We start from the raw sequence: 8816 nt of genomic DNA, 5'->3' as shown, positions 1-8816 counted from the left end.
AAAAAAAAAAAAAAAAAAAAAAAAAAAAAAAAAAATAGAAATGTTTCCCTTCTAACTCAGTGACAGTTGTGTTACATCCAGATGTGACTGAAAAGGGAACCAGGTAGGCCATCAGCACCCAAACACTCGAGCCTCAACTGATGAAGCTCCCTGACCAGGAAGGCCTAGCTCCCATTCTCAGGAAGGTTGCCTAAGAGGTTCAGGGATAAGCAGTTTTATAGAATTTGGGGGTCATGAATAAGGACAAAATTGTACAGAAGTCCTGATCCAAACACTGCCCTCAACAGCCTCTGGAGAGCTCCCTGGGCAAGGTCTGATCCTGTTCCCCACCCCACCCCCAAGAAAATGGGGTTAATACCTCCCCAGATGGCTACAGGGAGGATTAAGGGTCATTATTCTTGGCACTGAGCTCTGTCACAGCTCTAGCAGTTGTGACCTTGTATCCTAAAAGAAGATAATAAACACAAAAATGCCAACGGTGACCCTCAAATCTGGTTCTGCAGTAGTAGCTGAGAATTTTCTTTGCACGGGGCCTATGACACTGCCTCCTATACACTCTGGCCTTTTGACAGCATCCTCCCCTTATTCAGGCTTAAAGTTTGTTTTGTTTTGTTTTTTTGAGATGGAGTCTCACTCTGTCGCCCAGGCTGGAGTACAGTCTTGCGATCTCAGCTCACTGCAACCTCCACCTTCTGAGTTCATGCGATCTCCTGCCTCAGCCTCCCAAGTAGCTGGGATTACAGGCACCTGCCACCACGCCAGGCTAATTTTTCTACTTTTAGTAGAGACCAGGTTTCACCATCTTGGCCAGACTGGTCTCAAACTCCTGACCTTGGGATCCACCCACTTCAACCTCCCAAAGTTCTGGATTACAGGTGTGAGCCACCGTGCCCAGCCCAGGCTTAAAAGTTTTTAAGGTATTAGTCATCAATGCTAAAAAGGCCTTCAAGGAGTCAGCAGCTATTACTTAATAGCACATGGGCCCCAGAACTCTCAGGGTTACATGCAGACCTGAATTTATCCAGAAGAAGCCGACTAAGTGGTACCCCTTTACATCCAAGACCTGGCTCTTGAGGGCAATCAGTGAGGTCTAGTAAAAAGGATATATTTCATCATTTAGTTCTCAGAAACCCACTACAAAGTAGGTACTACAATAAGCCTCATTTTATTTTATTTTATTATTTTTTTTTGAGACGGAGTCTCACTCTGTCGCCCAGGCTGGAGTGCAGTGGCCGGATCTCAGCTCACTGCAAGCTCCACCTCCTGGGTTTATGCCATTCTCCTGCCTCAGCCTCCCGAGTAGCTGGGACTATAGGCGCCCGCCACCTCACCCGGCTAGTTTTTTGTATTTTTTAGTAGAGACGGGGTTTCACCGTGTTAGCCAGGATGGTCTCGATCTCCTGACCTCGTGATCCACTCGTCTCGGCCTCCCAAAGTGCTGGGATTACAGGCTTGAGCCACCGCGCCCGGCCAAGCCTCATTTTATAGGTGAAACTATAGCTGTGAGAGGATACATGATTGACCCTAGGTCACACAGCTAAGGAAGAGACATGGGTTCAAATATCAGCCCTACACTACTAGCTGTGTAACCTCCAGCATATTCCTTAACTTTCTAGAGTCTCAATTTCTCATTTGTAAAATGGGGATAATGGTAATACCTTCCTTCCAGGGGAGTTCTGAAGATTACAAGATACACTGCAGAAAAAGTAGGGCTGGGCCTGGTGGCTCACGCCTGTAACTCCAGCACTTTGGGGGGCCAAGGCGAGTGGATCACCTGAGGTCAGGAGTTCGAGACCAGCTTGGCCAACATGGTGAAACCCCATCTCTACTAAAAAAAATACAAAAATTATCTGGGCATGGTGGCGTGTGCCTATAATCTCAGCTACTCAGAAGACTGAGGCAGGAGAATCGCTTGAACCTGGGAGGCGGAGGTTGCAGTGAACCGCGATTGCGTGCACTCCAGCCTAGGCAACAAGAGCGAAACTCTGTCTTAAAAAAAAAAAAAAGAAAAGAAAAGAAAAAGTATCTAGCAAGTGCCTGGTATATACTAAATATTCAATACATGTTAGTTTTTTGGTTTTGATTTTTTTTTTTTTTTTTTTTTTTGAGACAGAGTCTCACTCTGTCCCCCAGGCTGGAGTGCACATGATCTTGGCTCACTGCAACCTCCGCCTCCCAGGTTCAAGCAATGCTCACGATTCAGCCTCCCAAGTAGCTGGGAATACAGGTTTGTGCCACCACGGCTGGCTAATTTTTTGTATTTTCAGTAGAGACAGGTTTTGCCATGTTGCCCAGGCTGGTCTCCAACTCCTGAGCCCTGCCCACCTCGGCTTCCCAAAGTGCTAGGATTACAGGCATGAGCCACCACGCACCCGGCTTTTTGTGTGTGTGTGTGTGAGACAGGGTCTCTGTTTCCCATGCTGGAGTTCAGTAGCACAGTCTTGGCTCACTGCAACCTCTGCCTCCTGCACTCAAGTGATCCTCCCACCTCAGATTCCCAGGTAGATGGGAATACAAGCACATGCCACCACACCTGACTGCTTGAGACTGCTCAAGCAGTCTGCCTACCTCAGCCTCCCAAGGTCCTGGGATTATAGGTTTAAGCCACCATGCCCAGCCTCCCTGTCTGTTTGATCTGTAAAACTTAACATGGCTTGGCATGGTGGCTCATACCTGTAATCCCAGCACTTTGGGAGGTCTAGGTGGGCGGATTTCTTGAGCCCAGGAGTTTGAGACCAGCCTAAACAACATAGTGAAACCCCATCTCTACAAAAAAATTTAAAAATTAGCCAGGTGTGATGGCACACACCTCTATTCCCATCTACTCGCGAGGCTGAGGCAGGGGGATCACTTGAGCCCAGGAGGCAGAGGTTGCAGTGAGCTAAGACTGCACTACTGTAACAGTCCCACCTGGGCAACAGAGTAAGAAGACCCTGTCTCAAAAAAAAAAAAAAAAAAAAAAAAAAAAAAGCCAGGAGCGGTGGCTCATGCCTGTAATTCCAGCACTTTGGGAGGCCGAGGCAGGTGGAACTCAGGAGTTTGAGACCAGCCTGGGCAACATGGCAAAACCCTGTCTCTACTAAAAATACAAAAAAATTAGCCGGAGCTGGGCGCAGTGGCTCACGCCTGTAATCCCAGCACTTCGGGAGGCTGAGGCGGGCGGATCACCTAAGGTCAGGAGTTCAAGACCAGTCTGGGTAACATGGTGAAACCCTCTATAAAAACACAAAAATTTGCTGGATGTGGCGGTACATGCCTGTAATTCCAGCTACTCGGGAGGCTGAGGCATGAGAATCGCTTGAACCTAGGAGGCAGAGGTTGCAGTGAGCCAAGATCATGCCACTGCACTCCAGCCTGGATGACGAAGTGAGACGCTGTCTCAAAAAATAAATAAATAAATAAAATGTGGCAAACTCTCTGCTTGAATATCTGCAATGATGGGTAACTCACTCCTTCACAAGGCAGCCCATTTTGTTTTTAGAAAGCTACATTATCTCCTATTAAACCAAAGTCTACCCTCTTGGAAATTATGTCATTTAATCCTGAGATGCCTTCTAGAATCACAGAGAACATCCAGTTTCTTTTCCCCATGACAATTCTTCAGGTATTTGAATGAAGTATCATGTTCCCCCAGGCTCTTAGCCTTGGTCTTTTCAGTTCTTCCTCATGTGTCACAGTCCCAGAGGCAATTCAGTATCACAGAGCAGACAGACCTGGGTTTGAATTCCAATCCTTCCTCTTACTTGCTATGTGACCTTAAGCAAATTACTTAATCTCTCTGAATCTGTTTCTTCATAGGTATAATAGGGAAAATGATTCTCACTTCACAGGACAGTCATGAAGGTTACACTGGATAAAGTAAAAATACTAGCTAGCACTGAGCCCAAGATATACCAGGCCCTGAATAAAATGTCAGTCACTTTTTAGGACATATCCCAACTGGTAAATACCTCTCAAAGTAAATTAACCACACCAAGGAACCGGTTTCTTTCTTTTTTTCTTTTTTTTTTTTTTTTGAGATGGAGTTTCACTCTTGTTGCCCAGGCTGGAGTGCAATGGCATGATCACAGCTCACTGCGACCTCTACCTCCTGGGTTCAAGCGATTCTCCAGCGTTAGCTCCTGAGTAGCTGGGACTACAGGCGCGTGCCACCACGGCCAGCTAATTTTTTTGTATTTTTAGTAGAGATGGGGTTTCACTGTGTTAACAAGGATGGTCTTGATCTCCTGACCTCGTGATCCACCCACCTCAGCCTCCCAAAGTGCTGGGATTACAGGCATGAGCCACTGCGCCCAGCCAGGAACTGGTTTCTAATAGCAATTGCCAGAACTTTGGCTTTTGAAGAGATGATAGCTAAGAAAGTACAACCTAAGGGTTTTGTGGGCCCAGCAATCTGCAATGGCAGCCTAAAGATGCAGTAGAGCATCTGGAAAGGTGAGGCAGAAAGAAGAAAGGAAACAGAACAGATAACTAAACCAATGACCCAAAGAAAACACAAGTATTACCAGATTACATGTTCTGTTTGACTTCCTCTCTGAGACACAGAACTGCATATGTCAGCAACATTCCTTAATTTAAAATGAGAGAAGAGAGTGGTCATGGTGGCCGTGTCTGTAGTCCCAGCTACCAGGGAGGCAGAGGCACAAGAATCCCTTGAGCTCAGGAGTTTGAGACCAGCCTGGGCAACAGAGTGAGACTCCATCTCAAAAAATAAAAATACAAGGAGAGGCCAGGCGCGGTGGCTCACACCTGTAATCCCAGCACTCTGGGAGGCCGAGGTGGGTGGATCACGAGGTCAGGAGTTCAAGACCAGCCTGGCCAAGATGGTGAAACCCCGTCTCTACTAATACAAAAATTAGCCGGGCATGGTGGCAGACACCTGCAATCCCAGCTACTCGGGAGGCTGAGGCAGAGAATTGCTTGAACCCAGGAGGTGGAGGTTGCAGTGAGCGAGATCGTGCCACTGCACTTCAGCCTGGGCGACAGAGCAAGACTCCATCTCAAAAAATAAACAAATAAAATTTTAAAAAGGAGAGAAAAAATAAAAATAATTAAAGAACAAGTCATAATCTAGATCTTCCTTAGCAGTTGGCCCCTCAAGATCCACAAATGTTTGGCAGTGGGCTTCATGATTTTCAGTTGTCTTTCCAATTCCCAAAGTCTAGGTGTGCAAAAACACCCTACATAAGTTGCCCAATGAGTCAATACTGAACTCCTTCCAGCTAAAAAAAACTGCCAATTGTATGAAACTGGTAAATAATCGTTAGCTTCATCATCATAATCTTTACACGTGTTCTCTCTTTCCCTCATGACCCTCAGAGAAGGTGTCCCAGGCAGAAATATGGACTACTGCTCAATTATTCTGCAGAGTTGATCCAAAAGCACTGTTCCTTCAAATTGAGATAAGACTCGAACAGAAGTGCTCCCACATAGGTCAAAAAAGGAAAGGAGAGCAGGACTCCAGACTTTAAGCAGCATGATCACAAACTATGACAGAAAAGGTCATGTCCTACCTGCCAGTGAAATACAACAACCTACAATGAAGAAATCTCAGTAAGTCTCAGACTCGGCCCAAAGGAGCTCCACGGTTACTCCCTGGTCTGTTATAGAGGATCTGGCTATTACACTCAACAGCAAAAATTCAATTCAATCCCGCTAAAGATATAAGAATCACAAGGAAGAATAAGCCAGAACTCAAGACAGAAATAGCATTAAGTAGTTCCTTCAGTACAGTGAGCAGAAGCTGGCCACTTAACGACTGTAAAAGACACAGAAAAGCTTAGTAGGGACTACTGGGCATACCGGTGTCCTAGGTTCATAATGTCTTTGAATCAGAAGCTGCCCTCAAAAAGTTTTCTTCTCAAAACGGTTTCAGGCTTTGTTAGAAAGGGAAGGCTTCACTGCCACTTTACCCAGATCATCTACCCCATCCTTGGAATGAATGGGGAAGCTTCAGCCACCCCACCAGGCTTCTAAAATCACCAACTTGAGAGAAAAACCATAACGTTGCTCTACCAGTACTTCAGGAGGTTAAAGAAAGTCACAGAAGAAAAGAACTTTGGGGAAAACAGTCAAATTCGGCTGTTAGACATTACTCACAGGCCCCTGTACCTCTCCTCTAGAAACCCTGGGAGTACACCCGCAGAGGAGAGAGAGCCCAAGGCACCAAGCAAAGTCAACCAGGCTGGCAAGGGGGCGTCCCACTGCGGCTTTCAGTGCAAGAAGTGGATCCTGCTGGTTCGCAGTCTCTCTTCTATCTCCTCACTTCCTATTTACCCTTTGAAGTGGGTACTGAATGGCCCATTCCCAAGCAGAGGCCCTTTGTATACGGGGTGCTACAGTCGCCTGGTGGAAGCACCTTGGCAGAGTTCAGTTTGGTGCCAGGATGGGCCACTGAAGGCATCTGCGGTGGACACACACACACACACACACACACACAGAGAAACAGAGAGAGCGAGAGAGAAACTAAGAGCAGGTCAGGTCGGCGTTGCCCTCCCGGCACTTACACCTGCCCCTTCTTCCTGACTCCGGCGCCAGATCAGATGTCAAACAAAAACTCCGCAAAAAAGTCCCGTGATGGAATGACTTCCACCTCTCCCTCCGCAGAGCCCCCTGGACTCCCACAGCCTCCCCCCGCGTCCCGACCAAACCCTCAGCCCCCACCCCGCCCCCGGACCACTCTGCCCTCCGCCCCGGCGAGGCCTGGCCCCTCTCGGGACACCCGGGGCCCCGAGACGGGCGGGCTCAGGCCCCCAGGCCGGTAGGGCTGGAGCCGGCCCAGAGCGGGCAGCCCGTGAGCCGGGGCTGCGGGAGCCAGTCCCAGCCTCGGCGCCCGCGGAGGGCAGGGGGCGGCGGCGACCCGTACCTGTCAGGTCTCTTTCCCCGACCGGCAGCGGCGCAACTTCAGGAGCCCATATCCGTCCGGGGGGGCGGCCCCTCTCCCGGGAGGTGGGGCGAGGATCCCGGGGAGGGGGCTGGGGGGCTCCAGCAGCTCTAGCCCCTTCCCATGCTCCCCGCCCGGCGCCTGGCCGGGGCCGGACAGCGCCTCCGCCCGCCCCTGCGCACCGCCTCACACCCGCGCTCACACACACTCACACTCCCTCGCGCGCTCTCACACACGCACTCCCCTCCCTCCTCCTCCTCTGTTTATCTCCTCCAGCTGTCTGGGGACCCAAGAGAAGCCCAGCAACGCGCCTGCGCCACGCAGTCTCCGCCTCCGCCCCGCGCCTCGCAGCCGGCGGGTACGCTACGCAGACTGCGCCCGGCAGCTTCCAGAATGGCTAGCTGGGCCCCCCCACTTACCCCCCCGCGCCCGGTCAACGTCTGCTGCCGGCGGCGCCCACTAACCTGCTAGTGGGGGAGCCCCGCACCGCCGTGGCCAATGGGCTTCGCCGCTCGCGGGACCGGCAGCCAGTGGGCGGGCGGGAAAGCTGGGCTAAGCCCCGGGGCACCCTGGGAGTCGTAGTTTTTCGCCGTCGAGGAGTTCCTGCCGAGCGGGCTCACCCCGCCCGGTTGCCATTAGTTACCCGGACGCACCTCCCACCCCACCACCGGGTAAAACGCCTCACACTGCTTCTGGGACACCCGCTCACACGCTCGCCCACTGGCCCGCAGGCCCCCGCACAGCCCCTTAAGAGCTCCTTAGACTTACTCTGAGCCCCCGAATTGTGAGACCTCTCAGACTAGGGCCCCGAGGGCTCTCCAGAACCGAGCCTCAGCCCACTCCTTCCTGCTCTGGGGGACTGCTGAAGTGGCACAGTCCTCACTCGCGTCTCCTGGGTCTTAAGGAAGAGGATGAAAGAGAATCGGTCTTACGCTGAGTAGCCTGGGGAGGAGTCAGCCACACATACTCTGGGTGCCCTCGGGGTGATGGGAGCGACTAGGTCCATCTGACCCTCGCCGAGTCACTGCTGCTCCCATCTCTGAGGAGGAGACGCAGTTCCAGCCTTGTGGAGTCCCAGGGCTGATGGAGGAGACACCCTCCTCTTTATTAAGGAAGTTCCCAAGGTGACAAGGGTGGTACTAAGCCTATCTTCTTAAGGCAGAGACCAGGCCCCACCCATGAAACTTCAAGTCAGAAAGGGAAGACAAGTGTCATCACCTTCTAACAAGGGAAACTTTTCACTCACCTATAGGGTGCCATTTGTCAGATACAATAATTCACTTTTATTTGCACTGGATTGGGTACAGTCCCTTAGCTAGGTACTATTGCTGTCTGTGTTTTGCAGAAAAGGAAAGAAGCTGAAGCAGAAAGGCTAAAAGCAACTTGCCCCCGGGGTCCTGATAAGTTGGCAAATTGGGAATTAGACCCAGATCTGCCTGACTCCAGAGTCTGAGCCTCTGAACACTGCCTGTCTTTCCTGTGAAAACCAGACAGCACCCGCTCTCAGTAAGGACTGAATATATGTATTTGGCATTTATAGTGTTTACCACTCCGTATGTAGCTTGTTTCTTTTTTCCAATTCTGCTCACATCATGAGTATGAATTTTTCTGTGAATACCTGAATACTCCCAGAGACAAAGGTAGTATTCTAGTTGCTGGTGATTTATCCCCAAGGGAGATTTCTCCCCATTTAGAGGAGTAAGAACCTACCCTTGTGACATCAGCTCACAAAGTCTTTTATGCCTTTCTCCTAAAAAATGCTGTGGGTCATTCCCCCGACCTCTCCCCCACAGCTGTTCCACTGAATATAAAAAATCATAGACTTTGGAACTAGAAGAAAGCTTTGAGATCATCTATCTGTAGCTTCCCAGGTTCAGGCTGCAACCTTGGTTAGGGTCATTGGGTTAATTAAACTGAATAATAGCTAACATTT

The 8816-nt window shown here is 50.1% G+C and overlaps 1 protein-coding gene across 3 annotated transcripts in view; it reads right to left on the bottom strand.

Annotated features, from left to right (window-relative positions):
- WDTC1 (WD and tetratricopeptide repeats 1) overlaps positions 1–7300 on the bottom strand; it is a 79068-nt gene extending 71768 nt beyond the window's left edge. For 2 of the 3 annotated variants that reach the window (XM_025396450.1, XM_025396465.1), the window contains exon 1: positions 6866–7300. The gene's annotated coding sequence lies outside the window, so the exon portion shown is untranslated. The remainder of the gene's footprint in view (positions 1–6865) is intronic. The other variant, XM_025396457.1, reaches the window with a different exon arrangement.
- Positions 7301–8816: the final 1516 nt, after the last annotated feature.

The sequence above is a fragment of the Theropithecus gelada genome, chromosome 1, assembly GCF_003255815.1.
Source record: "Theropithecus gelada isolate Dixy chromosome 1, Tgel_1.0, whole genome shotgun sequence".
NCBI lineage: Eukaryota > Metazoa > Chordata > Mammalia > Primates > Cercopithecidae > Theropithecus > Theropithecus gelada.
This window is presented reverse-complemented; position numbering and strand designations above follow the sequence as displayed.